At 39.3% G+C, this 12,542-nt stretch overlaps 1 pseudogene; it reads right to left on the bottom strand.

Moving 5' to 3' along the window:
* Positions 1 to 6,899: 6,899 nt before the first annotated feature.
* LOC130848697 (olfactory receptor 5B12-like) lies at positions 6,900 to 7,877 on the bottom strand (annotated as a pseudogene).
* Positions 7,878 to 12,542: the final 4,665 nt, after the last annotated feature.

The raw sequence follows: 12,542 nt of genomic DNA on the forward strand, positions 1-12,542 counted from the left end.
GGGACAGCTTGTCTGGAGCGTGTCGTTCATGTGCAGATCTGCAGATGCAAGGCTGTGCTCCAACCATTTTCTTATTTAATTCCTACACAACAAACCACTATTTCCCCTGCTCTAAATCACTCCAGGACCAGGTATCAGGCAATTATAGATCACCTCTGTAGCCCAAGGCTTGCAAGAATTATTCAAACTAGTTAGTCCTAAACTGTTTACTTTGCCTTGCCCGTCTTTCCTGAAGAAACCCTAATAAAGGCTCTGGCTTCCACTTTCCCTTGTTCCTGTCTTCTGCCACCTGACCAAACTTGTAGCCCTGAGTGGCATAGTGTGTCCCCTTCTCTTGGGAAATGTGGGTAATAAGCTCTTCTTCCAATAGCATGGACCTCTCCCTGTCTGCCCTCAGTCACCTCCATACATTAAATAATTTTAGAACAGGGATACCCCTTATTGCTGTTGATGGATATTATTTTCTGTTTCACTCCTTTGAGATTTCAAAATATACTTATTTTACTCTCCTTCCCATACTTCTCTATTAGTTATATTTTCATAAACACGGATTCTTTTCCTTAGATGAGTGACTTTTTGGTTTAATTTCATTGCTTTGAGTTTTCTTGTAATATGTTTGCTCAGTTTATGTGTTAGGTTTTTTCCTTTCCTCTAGTGTACCCTTCTCTATTTATGATTTTCTGATTCCAGTGAAGAATCAGGCCTTACATTTAGGAGTCCATGTTTGGGGGGATATTAAATTTATAATTTAATATTGTGTTTGTACTTATATTTATCATTTCAAGCAAGTGGGTGACAGCTTTATTATTTATTTGAGTGGCTTTGCCATAAGCCAGCACATTATTTCTGGACACTCTCCAAGTACATTGTCAGAATACTTTCAACTTCTACCCTTATAAGTCGGGTTGTATTTTGAGCAAAGGTATGTATTTTAAGATACATGATATAAAATTTCTATGTATTTAGAGTAGTGGAAGAAGATTTTTCCCTTTATTTTCTGCTCAGATGTTAACTGGACAACTTGCTGATGGAATTTCATTCATTCCTCAAGAAAAAATATTGAGTATGACATAGCAGATTAACTTCAATTGTTTCCACATGCTCTGACCCTCAGATCAATAAGGTTTATCCCAATTACCAAGTTCAGAAAAGTTTGCTTGTATGATGGTGTTGATATTCACACTCATGATAGAATTTGGAGTTGGAATAAATTACTTTTGAATTCATCAAAACCCTCTATAGAAGGGTTTTCACACAAGAAAAATCAACTCCTCTTATTATATGATATGACTGAAATATTCTCTCATGTCCACACATACTCAGTATCTTCTCTGCCCTGCCCTTCCTCTTCTTTGCATCTTCTATGCACTTTCTTAACAAGCAGTTCTCTCTTGGGAAAGCCACTGATAAAATGCACACATGCTGTTGCAAAGCATACCTGGCTCTCTCTCACTAGGACGTTAAAGAGGGAAAACCTTATGAAGTAACTCACAGAGAGCCTTGAGAGTCTGCCTATGTTTTGGGTACATGTGTCACAAGAATATCACTAATCTCGTCACTATTTTATTTTATTTTTAGTTCTGCTGATGAGAAGGGCATTAAAGTCCTCCATGCCTAACACATTTCCTGGACACCCCAGAGAGAAGAATTAGACAATTCTGTGGCTGAGGTCACAATATTAAACATATCTTGACTGACTGAATAGGGTAAACAAAGTCAGACAGAAAAATTGGTCTTTGTTATGGTTTCCCCATAGGTCCTTGGCCTCAGGAAGATGTCCTCCGATGGACATAGTATAAGAACATAGGTCCATTTCATAAAATTCATGAACACACAAAAGAGAAGAAATAAAATGACGTGGTCTTAAAGTTGGAGAAGGGCAGGGAGGTACAATGGTCTGATTCTCTCTGTTCTACTTTTGGTGAAGATATAATAAAATACTTAACCTTTTTTTCTTTACAATATGCCAAGAATGATACTAAGTATATAAAATGTTCATTAAATCTTATCTCAACCCCAATTGGGCTTAGTTAGTGAAAAGGAGCATAATTTGTTCTTCTGTGGGATGAGGGAAGAGAGAAAACTCTGGGTTGATCTGAGACATGTCCTCTCCTTGGGCTCAAAGAATAAGCAGATCTCAAATCCTGTAATTAGCCATTAGGTATCCAGCCTGGTGCTGACTCATTCATTCAACCTCAGTTCATTGATTGGTTTATTTACTCACTCATGTAATCAATCATCCAGTCACATATTTCTTCACCCATTCATTTACTTCATTTTTTATTGAATAAGCATTTGATTCCTCTTATAAAAAGCCAAGCCTGGTAGAAGATGAGAGGGCTGATGTATGAGCTCATCCCAGTCCTTAGGAGTGTGTAATTCCCATTAGATGTCAGTTCCAGAAATAGTTTTCTAATTAGTAGAAAATTCCATCTTGGCTTGATCGAATGCTTCTGAGTGGCCAAGGATAATATTTAATTCCTCTGCAGTCCGCCTGCAGAAAGGATTTCCTTTCACTGTTGATCTTGAGTTCCATGTGTTATTAGAATCAAAGTTACAGTTAGTAGTGTGGGGGAGAGTTTGAGCTCATTCTGCTGCTCCTAATGCTTCTGTCTTAGTCTGCTCAGGCTTCAAAACATCATAGATTGGGTGGCTTATAAACAATAAAAATTTATTTTTAGTTTTTTAAGGAACCTCCAAACTGTTTTCCATAGTGGCTGTACCAGCTTACAATCCCACCAACAGTGCAGGAGAGTTTCCTTTTTTCCACACCCTCTCCAACATTTATTGTCTCTAGATTTTTTGATGATGGCCATTCTGACTGGTGGAGGTGATACCTCATTGTGGCTTTGACTTGCATTTGTCTAATAATTAGTGATGTTGAGCATCTTTTCATGTGTTTGTTGGCCATCTGTATGTCTTCTTTGGAGAAATGTCTATTTAGGTCTTCCGCCCATTTGTGGATTGGGTTATTTGCTTTTTTGGTATTAAGCTGCATGAGCTGCTTGTATATTTTGGAGATTAATCCTTTGTCCGTTGCTTCACTCGCAAGTATTTTCTTCCATTCTGAGGGTTGTCTTCTTGTCTTGTTTATGGATTCTTTCGCTGTGCAAAAGCTTTTAAGTTTCATTAGGTCCCATTTATTTATTCTTGATTTTATTTCCATAATTTTAGGAGGTGGGGCAAAAAGGATCTTGCTTGGATGTATGTCATAGAGTGTTCTGCCTATGTTTTCCCCTAGGAGATTTAGAGTGTCTGGCCTTACATGTAGGTCTTTAATCCATTTGGAGTTTATTTTTGTGTACAGTGTTAGGAAGTGTTCTAATTTCATTCTTTTACATGTAGCTGTCCAATTTTCCCAGCACCACTTCTTGAAAAGGCTATCTTTTTTCCATTGTATATTCTTGCCTCTTTTGTCAAAGATAAGCTGCCCATATGTGCTTGGGTTTATCTCTGAGTTCTCTATTCTGTTCCATTGATCTTCCTTTCTATTTTTGTGCCAGTACCATACTGTCTTGATCACTGCAGCCTTATAGTATAGTTTGAAGTCAGGAAGCCTAATTCCACCAACTCCATCTTTCCTTCTCAAGATTGTTTTGGCTTTTCGGGGTCTTTTGAGTTTCCATTGGTCATATACCCAGAGAAAACCATGATCCAAAAAGAAACAAGTAGCATAATGTTCATTGCAGCACTATTTACAATAGCCAGGACATGGAAACAACCTAAATGCCCATCAACAGATGAATGGATAAAGAAGATGTGGCACATATATACAATGGAATATTACTCAGCCATAATAAGGAATGAAATGGAACTATATGTCATGAGGTGGATAGACCTAGAGTCTGTCATACAGAGTGAAGTAAGTCAGAAAGAGAAAAACAAATATTGTATGCTAACACATATATATGGAATCTGAAGAAATGATACTGATGAAACCAGTGACAGGCAAGAGTGGAGATACAGAAGTAGAGAATGGACTTGAGGACACGGGGCTGGGGTGAGGGGCAAAGGGGAAGTTGGGACGAGGTGAGAGAGTAGCACAGACATATTTACACTAGCAGCTGTAAAATAGATAGCTAGTGGGAAGTTGCTGTGTAACAAAAGGATATCAACCTCATGGGAGATGCCTTGGAGGGCCAGGACGGGGATGGTGGGGGGGAGTCACGGGAGGGAAGGGATATGGGAATATGTGTGTAGATGCAGCTGATTCACTTTGGTGTACCTCAGAGAAGGGTACAAGAGTGTAAAGCAAATGTATTCCAATAAAGAGTTTAAAAAACAAACAAACAAAACAAACAAACAAAAAATTTATTTCTCACAATTCTGGAGGCTAGAAAGTCCTGGATCAAGGCACTGGCAGATTCCACATCTGATGAAGGCCGACTTCCTGATTTATGATTGCCGTCTTTTTGCTGTGTCCTCACATGGTGGAAGGGGCAAAAGAGATCTCTGGGTTCTCTTTCATGAGAACATTTTGCCCATTCATGAAGGCTCCACCAGACACTGAATATGCCTCCCCCAAGAGACCCCAACTCCTATTATCTTTTCATTGGGCATTAGGATTTAACATATGAATTTGGGGGGCACACAAACATTCAGTCTATAGCAGCTTCCATTCCCAGAAATAATCCAGACAGAAATTTTCACTTGTATACATTTATTACTCATTTGTATGTTACAATAGCATATTTGACAGGAGATGGATGAATTTTTATAGTATTCTATTGCTGTCCAACACCGAGTGTTGGATGTAGTTAATCGCTGTCTGAACTTGCCCGCTGTGTGTGCTGCACAACTAGATGTGATTAATACCACACACCAACCCACTAGGACTTGAAAGGTCAGGGCATGGAGGCCTTCTGGGTACACAGTCATCTTTTACTGTTCTTCTCATGTCTTCTCAGGGAGGCAATAGGGCCTATGGGATTTGATGAAGGTAAGCACATCAGATTTTAGGGTTTGTGGTTTTCAGCCCTCTTAAAAATGAATTTTCAATGGAGTATGCAATTTTCTAGCTTAACTTTTTTATCCAAGCAAAGCTTCTAATTATGTATCACAAAGCTTCTAGAAAACAAGGATGACAAGGCTTCCCAGGTAACAAGGGATTAATTGTAAGAAGCAGCAACACGTGGACAGAGCACCAGGGTTCAAATCCCCTTTATATACCTCTGATGACCTCTAAAACCCATGTTGTTTAATGTACTCCTACTTAAAGCTCTGAGAAAGTGACAGGAATTTGGGGAGTCTTCAGAACATCGACAAAGAAGGAGATTTAAACAGTTCAAGGAAGATGCTAGATCAATATTATTCTGACTTTTTCTCTTTCAGTCCTTCTGATGCTTTAGTTATAAAGATAATTATGTTCTTTAAGTCACTTTGCTGTACAGCAGAAATTAACACAGCATTGCAAATCAACTATACTTCAATAAAAAGGATAATTATATTATACTGAGAAGATTAGTGGTATTTGATAAAATAGTTTTTTTGTCTTAATATACTTTATGCCTACTACAAAATGCTATGGAGTTAAACAATTGTTAGCTGAACTAAGCTGGAAAGGATGTGCTTTGGAGTCCTGCAGACTTGGATTAAAATTCTTGCTTGGCTACCAGTTACCCATGTCTGAGCTTCCATTTCCTCCTTTCTACATGGTTGATTCTCTCAGAGTTAATGTGGGACCTTAATGAGACAGCATATGCAATACTTATGCAGGAATTAGATTCTAAATGAATATTACCTTTTCTTTTTGTCCCAATCTCTTCTATATGTCAGGCTCCAGGGAAGTGACTGCAGTTTACAATCTTAGCCCCTTTACAGGTCTTAGCCCCAGGTCTGTGAAATCATACTCTCCAGAGGTGGGATCCAGGCAGTAGTGTTTTAAAGATCTCCCCCAGGTTATTTTGAGTTTAAGAACCACCACTGCAGGTTAATGCTTCTTGGTTGCTTGAATCCATTGGTTTTCAAACCTGAGTATGTTTCAGAATCACCAGGAGGGCTTGTTAAAACACAGGTTGGCTGTACTCCTAGAGTTTCGATTCTGTGGGTCTGGGGGGAGGGTTCCTGTAACTGGCATTCCTAAAAAATTCCAGGTGATGCCAATGCTGCTGGTTTGGTAATGATGCTTTTGAATCACTGCTCTATGGGAACAGTTTTCAAAGTGTGATCTGCACCCCAACCTCATCTGGAATACAGAGGAAGCTTGTTAATAATGCAGGCAATCCTCCCTAGCCAGACTCTTATATGAACTTTATCTATTAGAACTCAGGTAAGGAACAGGTATAGATATATTTCAGCTTTTTGAACTGTTTTTCTCTCTGAGATTCAGGAAATTATTTTTAGCTTATATAATATCCCTCGTTATCCAGATTTACAATTGGCATTCTTGCTACCTAAGTTCAGGATCCACATATGTGAGGATAATGGGGCAAAATTCTACACATTTCTGGGCTCTATCAGAGATATACTAAATTTTATTATCTGAATTAGATCTTGGAATTCTGTGTTTCATCAGTCTCTCAAGATAACTTAGGAGCATGAATGTCTGAGAACCATGCCCCTATGCTGTGTAGAAGAATCATAGGTTTCTTTTAAATTCCAGCCATTGAAAATGTAACTCGAGTGTCAAACACTTATGAGGTTTACCTGCAAAGCACTTTAGACAAATAGATTGATGGAAAGTGGGATCCTATAGTATCTAGGATTATAATCTTTATCTTAAGATAGCAGCAATATTCTATTTCTGGAAAAAGACATCCAGAATTTCTCCTACCCAGTCATATTCCCAAAGCATGAATAGAACCAGTTTCTCTTGAGAAGGAACTGCTCAAAGAAATGAAAGACAAGAAAGAATTAAAATTCAAAAAACATTCTTAGGCACACAAAGTCCCATAGAAGTTTCATATGGTTTGCATGTTATTTCTAATTAGTAAGCCAAGCCCAATGAAGACTTTGCTTTTCCTTACCACCTTCTTAAATGCACCCTTGACCTCTTTGTTCCTCAGGCTGTAGACCAAAGTGTTCAGCATGGGGATGACCATGGTGTAGAACACAGATACCACTTTGTCTGTATCCATGGAATGACTGGAGCTGGGCTGCAAGTACATGAAAATGATCGTCCCATAGAAGATGGAAACAGTGGTGAGGTGGGAAGCACACGTGGAGAAGGCCTTTTTCCGTGCCTCGGCTGAGTGCATCCTCAGGATAGCAATAAAAATGAACAGGTAAGAGTCCAAGATAATCAAAAGACTGCAAAAGATATTTAACACTGCCAGTGTGAAAAGCACAATCTCATTTGTGTAGGTATCAGAGCAAGAGAGAATCAGTAATGGGGGAATGTCACAGAAAAAGTGATTAACCATGTTGGAATGACAGAAGGAGAGGTGGAAAGTCAAAGCAACAAGGATGGAAGATTGCAAGAGTCCACAAGCATAGGAGCCAGTGACCAGTAGGGCACACACAGTCGTTGTCATGGTGGTGGTGTAATGCAGGGGTTTGCACACTGCTGCGTGGCAGTCAAAGGCCATTGAGGCCAGGAGGAAACTTTCAATAGTGGCAAAGGTTACAAAGAAGAACATCTGGGCAGCACACGCATTGTAGGATATAATCTTATTTCCTGTGAGAAACCCCACCATTACTTTGGCAGTGATGGCAGAGGAATAAACACAATCTACTAGGGAGAGGTGACTGAGGAAAAAGTACCTGGGCGTGTGGAGTCAAGAATCCAACAGAATCAACAGGATCATCCCAAGGTTCCCAATCAGAGTGATGAGGTAGATGAGAGTGAAGATTGTTAATAAAGGGACCTGCATCTCTAGAGCATCTGTTAACCCCACAAGAAGGAATTCAGTCACCTCTGAACTATTCTCCATCAATTTGGGAATCTTCATGAGCGGCACCTACAGCAAGACAAGCAAACACAAGATAATGCTATTTGATCACTTTCATGGGAACAAAGTATGGACAAGTTTTCTTGTTCACATGTGTCAGCTTCCTGTGGAGGGGTGAGCCTCGTGTGCAAGAAGTTGGGCCACATGGATAGGGGTGGGTTGAGTGAGGTCGTTCATCTAGAACAGTATGGTGGGTAATGTTGGAGGGTGGAGAGGCAGGGCCTCAGAAAGTGAATGGGTTCCAGTTCCAGCCCCTTTGACCCCTTTGGTCAGCCTTGGGTCCAGCCATCCCAGAGTTGACCACAGTCCAGCTCCAGCCAGTGGTGGGGCAGCTGTCCAATTCCAATGGGGGAGCCTTGATCACTGAGGCCCTATCCTGCTGGTGGAATGCCTTTGCTGACTGTGGCTGCCACAAGGGGACCATATTACAACTCCGGGGAACATTTCAGCTTGCTTGCTTGCTGTATGATAGATCCTATTGCATTGAACCATGCAGGACTCTTTTTCACTCCTTGCCATATCTTACAAGCACTCTTGTCTAAGATATACACAGAAGGCTTAATCAACAGAAAGTAAAATGTGGGAGACATTTTTGTCAATCATTGGTATATGACACTGACAAATATATTTTCCATCTCTGAGGGACCCCTCATCAATTTTTTTCACTGAAAGTTGAAAAAATACAGTGATTTAGAGCCCTGCTTTAGGGACACCCACATTTTTTTTTTTCTAATTCATGACTGCACTTAGTTGGGTGTCCTACATCAACCATTGGCCTATAAAGGAAACTTCAGGATTTCTGGCATATTCTTAGTAATATTTTGGCATCTTTCAGTAACTCTAAAACTAAAGGAACTGTTTTTCAGAAAGATGAAGCAAAACTTTAGTTGCTTTCTCTCCATGTCACTGTCTTTATTTTTTATTATAGGCTGATGGTTTCTGTTTTCCACCATCCTCTGTGCCTTTGCTTTATTTGTGAGGAAGGAGAATAGGGGAGATGGAAAACCTAATTTTGTTCTCACTTAGAGACTCTGTGCAGTTAACCAAACCACAGACTCCTGCCACATCACACCAAACAAGGGTGAGTCAGAAATTATCCGCACTCCAGTTATATTAAAACTTCTGTTGGCCACACTGTCTTATCAGCACTTTTCGTTCAAGGCTACCATCTCCCCAGTCACTGCTGTGCAGGTGTGAACATGTTACATCAGTTCATTTGTAACTGCAGTGCAAGCAAAAATAGATGCCCCACTTGTGATTTGCACAAAAGAATAGCAGCGTGCAGCAACTCGTTTTTTGTGGTCTCAGGGTATACCAGGTGCCATTATTTATCAAAGACTCTGTGTGTAGTATGGAGAAAGTGTTTTGTCATGAAGAAGTGTGTATGAACAGATAGAGAAGTTCAAGGAAGGTCACACAAGTGTTAGCCATCAAGAAGGAGCCGGACGGGGCTTCCTTGGTGGCGCAGTGGTTGAGAATCCGCCTGCCAATGCAGGGGACACGGGTTCAATCCCTGCTCCAGGAAGATCCCACATGCTGTGGAGCAACTAAGCCTGTGAGCCACAACTATTGAGCCTGCGCTTTAGAGCCCGTGAGCCACAACTATTGAGCCCACGTGCTGCAACTACTGAAGCCCACATGCCTAGAGCCCGTGCTCTGCAACAAGAGAAGCCAAGGCGATGAGGACCCTGCGCACCACAACGAAGAGTAGCCCCCACTCACTGCAAATGAAGAAAACCCGCACACAGATAAAAAAGACCCAACACAGCCAATTAAATAAATAAATAAATGAATTTATAAAAAATAAATAAATAAAAGCCTAAAAAAGAAAAAAAAAAAAAGAAGGAGCCGGACGCTCGTCCACATCCACAGCTGATGACAACATTGAGAGTACACTTGATGTGATTCTGTTTTCTGGGATTCTCAAGGGCCAGTATTGGAACATTATCAGGAAAATTGTTCAACAATCAACAGTGCTCATTACAGTGAGGTGCTTATCGAAGAGCTGAAGCCAAAACTTCGGATTAAACACAGAGGACTGCTATCCAAGGGCACTGTGATCTTGTATGACAATGCACATCTGTACACTTCTGCCCACACCGTTGACACTCTGCAAAAACTTCATTTTGAGGTGTTAAAGTTTCCTCCCTATAGTCCTAATCTTACTCCGTCAGACTTTCACCTGTTTGTTCCCCTGAAAGCGGCCCTATGAGGCCGAAGGTTCACTTCTGATGAAGTGAAGACAGCAGTGCATTTGTGGCTTGCAGCTCAGTAAAACATTTTTTAATAAGGGAATATGAAAGCTTGTTGACTGATGGACAAAGTGTATTGAGGAACAAAGAGATTATGTTGAAAAATGATGTATTTGTCTTTTCTAAAAGTTAACTAAAATAAAGTCTGCAGTCAGAGTGCAGATAATTTTTAACTCACCCTCATATATCTTGTTGTTCTCACCTCCAGTGGTAACTCAGCTGACAGCTTATTGTGGCTGCAATAGTTACAGTATGAGGGGCTGTTTCAACCCAAGAGACCCTTCTGACTGTGGGATATTAAGTCACATTCATTTCTCCTGCATTAACAATTATTAAATATTTGAGGGAGGATATTAAATATTTGAGGGAGGATATGATATAGCCCTTGTCTTTCAGGATTGCCTAGTGGGAGAGACCTACATCCAAAAGATATATTAACCATAATGTATTTCTTAAGTGGAGGTACACCCTTGGCATTTGAAATTAGAAAGGATGTGTGGTTAGCCCAATGCAGGAACTCAGGAAGGCTTTCTGGAGACGAGAGCTCCTGAGCTGCATCTTGAAGACTAAAGAAATAATAATAATAGTTATTATAATAGCAAACACACAGCACTTACTTTGGGTCAGGAAATTGTTCTAAGCTGTTCACTTATATTAACTCAGTTCATTTATCAATTCCGTTAGGCAGATACTATTATTACCCCCATTTTACTTCAAATGGAACTGAAGTTTAAAGAGGTAAATTACTTGCTCAAGTAGCAAATCTGATGGTAGAGCTAGCATCTGAACCCAGGTAGTGTGATCCAATATTTATGCTAGGCACTTCCCTGGTGGTCCAGTGGGTAAGATTCCACACTCCCAATGCAGGGGACCCAGGTTTGATCCCTGGTCAGGGAACTAGATCCCACATGCATGCCGCAATTAAGAGTTCGCATGTTGCAACTAAGAGTTCACATGCCACAATGAAGAACCGGAGCAGTCTAAATAAATAAATATCATAAAATAAAATAAAATTTGTGATATTAAGCACTCTTCTCAAAATAACAGGCCAAGTTCCATAACTTTCCTGTATTTCAGCTTCCTCATCTTCCAAGTAGGGAATACAGCTTTCAACTTTTAAGATAGATGAGTAGGATAACTTAGATCATGCAAAACATTTAAAAAAATGTCAGTTACACAGCAAGTACTTAAGAAATTTAAGCTGTCACTACTACAGCTACTACTACTACTACTACTACTACACGAGACAGAAGAAACATCATTGATAAAAGCATGTATTGGCAAATACTATTGTATAAACAGATGATTATAAGCAGATAGGTATTACTAGTTTGTAAAATACATGGCAGAATCAAATCTCAATTAGGGAGAGAGGTACAAAAGTAATTGGTAGAAATGAAACAGAATTGAAATCTAAAAGAAGAAAAAAGTATCAGATTATAGATGTAATATAACTCTTTAGAAGAAGACCCTAAAGTGACTATTTACACCCAATATAATACAAGAATATACTTTTCCCAGAGATCCCTCCCACAATGCTGATAGAACTGTAAATCGGTGTGCCACTATGGAAAACAGTATGAAGTTTCCTTAAAAAACTAAAAATAGAGTTAACGTATGATCCAGCAATCCCACTCCTGGGTATATATATCCATAGGAAACCCTCCCACTAATTTGAAAGGATATATGCACTTCAATGTTGGTAGCAGCACTATTTACAATAGCCAAGACATGGAAGCACATAAATGTCCATCAGCAGATGAATGGATAAAGATGTGGGGGGGGTGTGTGTGTATATATATATATATATATATACACACACACTCAGTCATAAAAAAGAATGAAATAATACCATTTGCAGTCACATGGATGGACCTAGAGATTACCATACTAAGTGAAGTAAATCAGATAGAGAAGGATAAATATGATATGATACCACTTATATGTGTAATCTAAAAAAATGATACAAATGAACTTATATACAAAACAGAAATAAACTCACAGACACAGAAAACAAGTTTGTGGTTACCAAAGGGGAAAGAGGGGGCAGAGATAAGTTAGGAGTTTGGGATTAAAAAGTACATAATTCTACATATAAAATAGATAAACAACAAGGACCTAGCACAGGGAACTATATCAATATCTTATAATAACCTATAAGAATATATATATATATTATAAACTGAATCACTTTGCTGTACACCTGAAGCTAACACAACATTGTAAATCAACTATATTTCAATAAAAATAAGTAAAATTACAATCTCAAAAAATATATATTCTTTTTCCAATAAGTGTCATTTACTAATTAGCAACTTAGATAGGATGTGGCTATGGGAGCATTACATACACTCTGTGAATCTCAGTCTCATTGTCTGTGAAATACCCAGTTCATGTCATA

This window comes from Hippopotamus amphibius, chromosome 3, assembly GCF_030028045.1.
Source record: "Hippopotamus amphibius kiboko isolate mHipAmp2 chromosome 3, mHipAmp2.hap2, whole genome shotgun sequence".
NCBI lineage: Eukaryota > Metazoa > Chordata > Mammalia > Artiodactyla > Hippopotamidae > Hippopotamus > Hippopotamus amphibius.